The following is a 10609-nucleotide window of genomic DNA, read 5'->3' as shown; positions in this document are numbered from 1 at the left end:
TGTATGGTGATGCAAGAACGATTGGAGTACTGAACTGGAAAAGAGTAGCAGAAGACAGGGACAGATGGAGGCAGATCGTGAGGGAGGCCAAGGTTCATACTGGATTGTAGTGCCAAATAAGAAGAACATAATGTACCTCTGCAATTATACAATTCATAATACATTATACCAGAGATGCCCAAAGCATATTAAAATAATCATGCAGTTTATTATTCTTAAACTTTGTAGTCCCAAAAAATATCATAGTGGTCCTTGGTCAAAAAAAATCAGGAACCATTGTTTTAATATAACTATATGTGTATTATCTTATTCCATTATATTTCTAAATCCATCATATCCGTAAATACCATGTCGTATAGCCAAAGTTAAACTTGAAAGCTTTTTTTACAAGCACAGATGAGGAAATTGAAGTCACGAACGCGCTTGAACTCTTTTCAATTCCCCAAAAGTAAATAAACTGACACCATAAAATTAATATTAAATAAAAAAAAAAATATGAAAAAAATTCGGAAACTGAAACTACCATTTTGAAGTTCAAATAAGTTAAATATGCATGAACTACGCTCACTCCATCACGTGCAACCATCTGCCATCAGCAAAAATTTTTATGAACCGAAATGCAATGAATTACAAAAAAGTTTGATTTTTAATCGGAATTAAATTAAAAAAAAATTTATTGTATACGCAAGTGCAGACGCGTAGCACGCAACAGAAGTCGAAGACAAACACAAATCAATTAAGAAATTCGTAGAGCTACACTAACCAGAGATGACCACTAGGTCTTACGAGCAACTTAAGAGAGATGTGTATTTTACATACTTTTACTGCTAGTTCACCTTTAGAGTTTACTATGATAATAATCATTTATTGTAATAAATAAGATTTATTTCGTTATATATCATGTTAAATGGTATGCAATTCTCTTTTTTTCCTAAATGGATTTTTTCTCATTGGTCATAAAATGTTTAACAATAAAAAAAAGGTTTTTTGCCGAAAAGTATGCAATATGCAACAAGAAATTATGTAAACAACCGGAGAAGGGGAACAAACGATATTTACATAATATAAGGATATATGTATATGTACAGATATAAATATTTGCTATGCATCGCTGATCAACTTTTTCCATTCCCTCCAATGCTTAAGATAATGAGAAAGTTTTTTATATAATATGTATATACGAGAAATTCTAGAGCTATACATAGGTCAGTTTGCGTAGATGTAGCAGTCGATGAAGTTAACTTAGACCTTAAGAGTTTATTGTGTTACCAATGCTTTAGACAAAATCTTAAGCGTATTACGAATAGATCCCTTTTGGGGCATTTATAAAGCATATAATGTATATAATCTCAGCACCAAAAACCTTTGTGAGAGAAATAAAGGCATATTACCATTAGAAAGTCATTCTGTTTTTAGAGCTAGAGCTAGATAGCTAAAGAAGAAGTTATTAATTGTTACTCCTTTCTCCTTGTCTCTACAACTTAACATATATTCATTGGTATTCATTCATCCACGACTTTGGATATATCTTTTCCTGTTAAGCTAAATAAGACCTGATTGTTTATTTATTAGATTCTCGACCACATTAGCTTAGATATTAAACAGATGTCTTCATTTGTTCAAGACGTGTTTATACCTTGAATAATAATATGTTTCAACAATTATTTACAGATGGTGTTAAATAATCAAATATCGATTTTATCTGCGTTCAGCGAAAAATTAGTACTGACCAGTTCATGAACTCTACAATTTTAAGAGTTGATTTTGATCTAATATTTTATGAAATCTACTACTAAAACGTTGTTAGTTTTCAAAATTATTATTTTATGTAAATTGAGCCTTTTGCTAAGTCGAATTATAAAAAAAAACAAATTTCTTTTAATTTTATGAATCATTGCACCCCAGAACCCATAGAGGTGTGAACTAAAGACGACTCAAATTTCATTAAGAGCTACCAAACAATCCTAATCAACCGCTGATTTTAGTATCACTGAGTTCTTGATTTGATGACCACCCAACTATTTCAGTACATATTTATTGTATATATTGTATTATTGTGTACAGTCGATCTTTCTTTTCATACTATCTATCGATTAATATGGGTTTTTATATAGATTGGAATAAATACAACAGTCTGTGTGCCCACTTTGATTGCTTAATACTACAGAAAGATACTTGAAAGAGACAATTATTTTATTTCATGAATTGGTTAAACCTTCATATAGCTTCATTTGGCAGTAACAGACCCTTTTTTGCTTAATTTTTCGATGGACACAAATTAACAAATTACATTTTTCACATTTTTTGCATATATTATTCAATTTTCATTAAATCTAAATATAAAGACATCTGAATATTTTTAGTGTTAACAGAGGTCACATTAACTCCACAATTTGTTGGGTACCATACCGTGAAAGCGTACCAATCAACTTGATTGTACCAACTTATGTTGAAATCCAAAACTGCTAATCAGAGGTAACTGGAGTAAAGTGAATTTTAGAGTGAATTCGATTTTCGATTTAAAGCAGTTTCTTCTAAAAAAAATAATTAATTTAATCAAAACAGAGCAAAACTTGTTTTTTGATTTGCGCTTATTTGCCATCTTAATTAGTACCGCCAATCGTTAAATAAACGTCACAGTATCGCATGTGACGACAGAAGCAATGAATAACAAAGACGATGGAGGCTCCCATACAATCTTAAAATTATTGACTATTGGAATCAAATCAACAACAAAAATATGTTCATGTGTCCGTGTGCGACTACGAAATCCAGTCTTTATGGGCTTTTTCAGTGCATCTGCGACTTTAAGCTTCCGCCGTTGACAGCGACGTTGCTCTGGTATTCGGCAAATACTCGTAGAATGGAGGGTCTCTGAACAAGTTTTCTTGTTTGGTTTTTGATTCATTTTCTTGTCGACATGACTTTGGGGTTTTTCGGAATTTTTGGCTTTTATCTGCTTAGAATTTTATATGTTGAAATTTTTCGTTTTATTATTTTTTTAACTTCTTTGAAACCTAATCTTTGCTTTGTTAATAAAATCAAGCATTTTCAATTAAGTCTGTGTTAAAATTTCGAAAATACCCAAATTAGCTTTTAGTTACATTTTAAATAAGATACTTAAACATTTTTGTCCAGTCATTTTCACATTCGGTTTTGGTTTAAAACAAAATTGAAAAACCTTCAAGGCCGAATTGAAGTTACTTATCTGTTGGATTGCAATTTTTTTTAATATGAGATACTTTCAAGACGAACTAATGTGAGCGGTACACTGAAATAAGACACTTGGTGCTATTCTTTTAAAATATTCTAAAAAAGTAGTAAAAAGTATTTGGGATTGAACTAAAAAAATTAAAAAAAAATAACAGTCAAAATTTACTCTGTGGTATTGAAAGATAGGCCACATCGTCTTCTTTCTCAATTGTAAATACATTTTTAATGGGTTGATTGGTGCTTAACCTTTAATCCCCTTAGATAATCTTCTTTTAGAGTTGTAATTGAACTAAATTGCCTTCCTTGAAGAGATTATTTAAAGTTTAAAAACAGAAAAATATTTCACATGGACATGTTATAGGAACCGTGTTTGGTCACAATCTTAATTCAACACATATTTTTAATAGGGGGATTGGGGCTCAACCTTTAATCCCCTTAGATAATCTTGTTTTAGAGTTTTAATCGAATTAAAATGCCTTCCTTGAAGAGATTATTTTAAGTTTAAAAACAGAAAAATATTACACATGAAAATGCCAAGTGGGAACGGTGCTTGGTTAATCACATTGGTTGAGTTTTTTATGAAATATTGTGATTAATGTAAAGTGAATGTAAAGCTGAAGTGTTTACACACCGTAATAGATCACATTCATATTTCGATTGGGTAGCAATGCTACCAACTTTTGCAATAAAATTATAATGGTATTTTGGGTACCTTTTACACAGAAGATATGCAAAGATTTATATATATACACTCCTCTCGTTTACTGCTCTTTAACGGATAAAAATTGGCTGACAATGAGTGTGCGCTCAAAAGAGTTTTCATTATATTTAACTCTCAAATTCGTTTGAGAAGGTATTCTTTGAGAAGGTATATCAATATCGTTCTCATAAACATAAATATGCAACAATTTTGTTGTCTAGAGTCAATGTGTTAAGTTTTCAAGTCAGAGTTTAAACTAACATATATTCTTTCTCACAGAACGGGGGTGTAAATAAGAAACAAGACGATAGATCATGTACTGGACGTTAGTCGCAGAAGGGAGCCAAATGCTCTGTAAAACAAATACTTCGAATCAATTTTGATGAAATACATTTTGAATTAATAATTAATTTATTATAATTATGTTAAAATTCTAAATTCTATACTATTAACACATACTATAGTTTTCGATGGGTTGCAAAGAAGGGAATGCAGCCCGAATGCCACTTCGACTCGCTACGCCACTGTTTCTAAGCCATCCATTTTTGATATTTGAGATATCCGAAACTATATATTTATAAAGTTTGAAGTGTATTATTTTTTGAAGTGTACATTTTAATTACAATACAACAATTTGTGAATTATGTTTATTAAATATGGTGCAGTACTAATTAAATTATTGTGCCAATTTATAAAATATTCATTGTATCTCAAGTCTTTGTCACACAGCCGGACAAATATTTTTGCTTTTCTTTTGTTAATAAAAGTTGTGATTTACGTCAATAAATTTAATTATTAGAATTTTTCATTATATATTTGAATAACTAATTATAATGCTAAAAAAAAGTAAAGGGCAATAAATGAAATAAATGAATGGTTGGGTTATCCATTAAAGCAGGATTTACTATGTATTACTTTCAAAAAGGAAATAGTATTTTTAATAAAAAAAAAAGGTTAATGACTTTATAAATGTCGTTATAAATACGCCGGAGATTAATTATTATTGAATTATTAAGCATTAATCAATATAAAAATAAAAACAAAACAAACTTAATATTGCCTTTTAAGGTATAAAGATACATAAATAAAGTGTATAGTTCTCAACCCGGATTGAATATGTTTGGATATATATTAAGAGTCGTATTATTTCCAATAGTAATATTTATAATCAAATACTTTAGGCTCTTGAAAATTTATCCTGAGGAACTGTAACATTGTCCGATCAAGGAGAGGATTCGTCTGTAGTCTATAATCTGTGTGTAGTAGTTCGTGACACGATACAGTATAGCACCAGATTATTGAATATATACCAGAGATATCATAAAATTATGTACTATTAGCGATATATAATAATCTGAAATTAATTTCTTTTAATCTGCAAGAAAAATTTCATATCTGAGAAACTTCATCATCAGTAACTCATTCAATTAAAAATTAATAATTTGCTACTTAATTTTTGTTTACAGTTTTATATAGTTTATTTATTTGTATTTTTTTTTATAATTTTTTTTTATTTTACTTATTTTATTTTTTTTTTATTTTATTTCTTTTTTATTGAATTTTATTTTATTTATTTTTTATTTTATTTAAGGTCAAGCCACCTTCTGTGGTGTAGCTAGAATTGTACCAAGAGCAGTAATATCGCATTTTTGAGAATAATATTTTAGGAAATGTTACATATTATATTGTCAAAAGAGGATCTATCCTCTAATCTACCAACACCACCACCTCCCTGCCCTGAATACACCACTAGCTAATGCTGCTTTATCGTCAAACGCAATCCATATTAGAATCTTGTCGTGTTAGAATCTTTTATTACATCCGTACTTAATTAAAGTATATAATCAAAAATCGGATAAAAGACTTGATTTTTAATAAATATAACAAAACTAATCCGATTCTGATTTGAATTCTGATCGGAACTTATGTATATAAATTCGTTTTTCAGAACGTAGTCTGTGTAAGAGTGGAAGTAAAGTTCTTCATAAGTTTATTGGTCCTCTATGTGTTGGTGTAGACTACCACGGTTTTTATCATGACAATCAGATTCTTTAAAGAACTGTCATCTAGAGACTTCGCTCATTGGTAATATCATGATAATAGATGTGCAAAATGGAATGAAGAAACATAGGGTAAGATCGTGTCTTTGATGAAGTGATTTAAGTTTGTTGGTCTTCTATGTGTTGGTGTAGACTACCACGATTTTTATTATGACAATCAGATTCTTTACAGGACTGTCATCTAGAGACTTCGCTCATTGGCAATATCATGATAATAGATGACAAAAATGGAATGAAGAAACGTAGGGTAAGATCGTGTCTTTGATGAAGTGATTTAATTGAGGGAGCACTATTTGCGCTAGGTGTATGAGTATAGAGTAGCTGCACAAGTAGCAGAGACATCGGAAGAATAATGCTACGTAAGGCTTAAACCCAGAAACAATTTGTTGTGATCGCTTAAGTGACGATTAATTGTCAGAAAATTGATTTTCATAATCTGATTTCTGATTGGAACCAAATTTCTAGTACCATACAATTCAAAAATTGAAGATATATTTCTTTTTCCAATAGTACATTTAAATTTATTATTTTTAGTTTTTTAGCTCTTGATATTTTTAATTTTATTGTTTTAATTTTAATTTTTCAATTTCAATTTTTCAATTTAATTTTTTTTATTTCAATTTTGAATTTTTTTTGTATATTTTTTTTTTAATATTTGTTTTAAAATACTTAATTCCAATTAAGTGTTTATGTTGTTTCTCCAATTCATTACATTTATTTATTTAAAAATTAAAATAATTTCTTGGGAAATGTATTCGATTTACATCGATTTACTTTTCAAAACTCAATTATTGACAAAATTATTAGCTGTCTTTTGTGTGAAAAAGTGCTAAAAAGTGATTAATTGGTTTTAATTCTTGAATTTCCGTATATACGAAAAAATGTTACTTAACTTCATAATTATTAAAAAATAAATATTAAATAAGCGTGCTAATTTACTTTTTATTTATTTTTTTATTATTAAAAAATAGTATTTTGACAATTAAGTAAGAATTTCTCAACATTTTGAGTTATGAATTTTGGTTACTCATAGGCACCATCGTTCGATCCATTGAAACTTTTTATCACGTCTTCAATAATTAATCAGAAAAATATATTTTTAGCTCGAGTCCATTTATAAATTTTGCATTAAAAATGTATCAATAATTTTTTAAACCCGAATAATAGATACTCTATAAATATTTCCAATATATTAAAATGAATTTAGTTGAGCTTATTTTCTATAAACAAAATTTTCCCAAAAACTTTACAACCAAAACGCAATAAAATTATCAATAACTGGAAATTCCGGTAACTTTAATAGAAGTTCTATTTTACAAAAAAAAAAAATATCTCAAATTTATACAAGAGTTTGTGTGCTGGATTCGACTAATTACTTTCGTAAACAAATCCATAAAAGGTTTAACAATTATTACTGCTGTAATTATATCTCCGCTGCTAATTTATTGGACTCATAAGCTTTGTTTGGCTCTTATTATAAAATAAAGTAAATAAGAGTGTCGCAATAAAAAGTTCCCATTCATGGTGAACGTGAAAATTTTATTTTGAATTTACGTGCACCTGCGTTCCAGCCAGAATGGAAATTTTGCAGCAGAGTTTTTCCCAAGTGACGGATTCTGCCTTGGTTTTATCAATATTTTTTTTGATACCCATACCGAATTTTATATTATTAGAGACTAGACTGCATTACCACGAGAATAGATCTATTGTTCATGGCCTTGTTTTTTAACCCTGATGTCTAAGTCTTTCGCAAATGTGTATAAGCCATTTGACTTCTTTTACAATAGATAGGAAATACCTATACTCTATAAAAGAGGACCAAATTTGTTTACAATGCAGATTTAAAAGAAAAATGTACTGGTCGTAAGAACCGTTTCATTGTAAGACCACCAATATAGAACACCTCTTTCTACTGGTCTTTAAATGATGACATTTAGTTATATATGTTTCTTCATTCTAAGTGCACCTTAGCCAATCGTCTATAGATGATTCTATTAGATCAGTTAAGCTTTCTTATTAATATAGCAGTACCTTACCAAAAAAGTTTGGTATCCTTCTTCTAGTCAGTCATTTCTGATAAATCATCGTCGATCATAAAAGATTTATTAGGTTAAGAATACTTAAGAAAGCCAAACTCAAAGTATAAATATTTAAACACGTCCAATCTTTATCAAGAGAGAACCGAGCCATTAGAGAATAATGAAATAGATTTCCGATTATTTCCTACTTTCCATCATTGTAACAACTTTAACCAAAGTTCGTGCTAAGACCACATATCAATCATATATGCGCATGAAACAATCAGCTGTAATAATGGAACTAAGTAGTTCTAAGTAAGTATAACCACATACACTGTTATATATTATTTCTTGGCATATATTGGATTTATTTATTTGCCAGAAAGGGTGCTTCAGGAACTTAATCGGAACACCTAAAAAATCTGGGCATACCGTTGATATTATGCGAACTGTTGCTGAAATCTTTCTGTGCTGTGGTGTACTACATTGTATTACGAAGAAATCCAATACTCTCATTAAAATGCCCATAGAGATGTCAGTCCTGTGATATGTTGGCTCAGGGGTAGCAGATATAAAATTGAATCTCAATTGAATCTTCCATTTAATCATTTGTGCCCCAGTTGTCGAGAGACCGATGAAAACAAGGGTGAACGATGAGAGGACATCTGCTTTGTTGTTTGTCCAGCGCATGTACGACGCCGTTAAAATGAAATTCAATACTCTCATTGAGATGCACAGTAGAGTTGTCAAACCTGTGGTAACTTTGCTCACGGGTCGCAGCTAGAAAATTGAATTTCCCTTTTAATCATTTAGGTCGCAGTTGTGGAGAGAAATATAAAAGTGCCTCACAGCTGCGTTGTTTTTGCTCAACGCATATACGGCACCGTTTCACTATTATAGGGGTCTTCTTTTTTGATGATCTGGGCCAACTCCAAGAACCTCCACTAAATATCACATTTTTGCCTTGCCAATGATTCAAGGTTGCCAATGGTTTTGAACCTCGTTTTCCTTATAAGGTAACACAATGGGCCAATAGGTTGATGTGAATCCTTTGGATTTACGACTTAACCTAAACTATGATATTTGGAAAAAAATTTTAGAGAATATAAGTGAACTAAAATACTCAAGGGATGATTATACTGAAAACAGAAGATCCTACAAAAGTATTAAAAAACTACTTTTTATATACTAAACCAGCCTTCCAATACAAATCCATTTACTTGACTTGACTCATCAAAAATTCCTCATAAAAATGTATTATAACACATTCTTAGTGAATCCTTTTAGCACGTATTGTAAACCTTTTAGCCCCGTTTCTGACCTTGTCCGGTTGTTTACGGAGTATAAACAATCGACGAAAATCAAAACATGTTTGCAGAATTCATCAAGTTTTGCGTAATACATTTTTTTATTTTGTTAACTTTTTACTTTTTTTGTATATTTTTGCTTCGAGTAAATCAACTGCAATGAATGTATAATTAAGGTCAATATAGAGCGCAGCTGTTATAAACAATATCGCTGAATATCGTTTAGTATCTGCTGTTGATATTTATTTTTATAATTTTCCAAAAAACCGCCAACAACAAATACAAAAGGAAGCAATTCTAAGATTGAAGTGCCGTGTAATTGACGCGTTTTGCGGAAGCTTCGAGTGCCGCCGCTTCGAGTAGCTGCAAAGTGCACTCATAATATCTGAACAATTTCTATAACTTAACAACAACAACAACAAGTATTACTACAATACTTCTCATATCCACAATCCAATAATAAATTTTAGATCGTTTATCTTCAAGTCATGCCAATAGGCTAAGAAGTACGCTTGACAGTGCGATGTATTGAATTTGTTCAAGAGCAAAAGCACAAAAATGAATCAATTAATAAATTTTATTTAATTGCTTGTTTTTGTTTTCATATTGTTTAATTGTTTATATCAGTCAATTGTGGATTTAATAACAAATTATAATCATTTAATTAATAAAAAAATTGTACTTTATTGACTGTCACATACCTTACAAAATACTAAAACGGCCATTTTTTAATGGTTTTGATTAATTTGAGGCTAATAACGATGGGTGGATCAGAAATCTGATATCTCCTAGACACTTCAGTCTCTGGCGATAACGGATTAAAATTGAAAAATCAGATTTTAAATATTTGTACTGTAGACATTTTTTCCAAATTTTACCTCCTTCACATTCCAAATGAAGGATTTTCAAAAATTTCTTAAAATCTAATTTCTTATATGGTATATATAGCTTATACCTTTTTTAGGTTTTAGAATTTTACTTGAGAAGAAAACCGTTTTTAATAAATATTTCAAACATTCCTCCTTTTGTAAAGGGAATGAAAAAAATTTAGAAAATATGTCGAAGATTTAAATAATTATCTAATTAATCGAAGAGATTTGTTGAAGAAATGAATATTTGATATACTTATATCAAATTAAACATTTTTATTAAACTTTTAAAACTTCAATTTTTGAACCCAGAAGCGTTATTGTGAAAGATCGACTCAGAGAAAAAATATATCAAGGACAGAGCCCTAAAATCATTCACAAAAGTTGATACGTTGCCCAACCCCGCCCTAACAAACCTTAAGTCCACCTCAGGACGCACAGG

The sequence above is a fragment of the Teleopsis dalmanni genome, chromosome 2, assembly GCF_002237135.1.
Source record: "Teleopsis dalmanni isolate 2A chromosome 2, ASM223713v2, whole genome shotgun sequence".
Lineage (NCBI taxonomy): Eukaryota > Metazoa > Arthropoda > Insecta > Diptera > Diopsidae > Teleopsis > Teleopsis dalmanni.
This window is presented reverse-complemented; position numbering follows the sequence as displayed.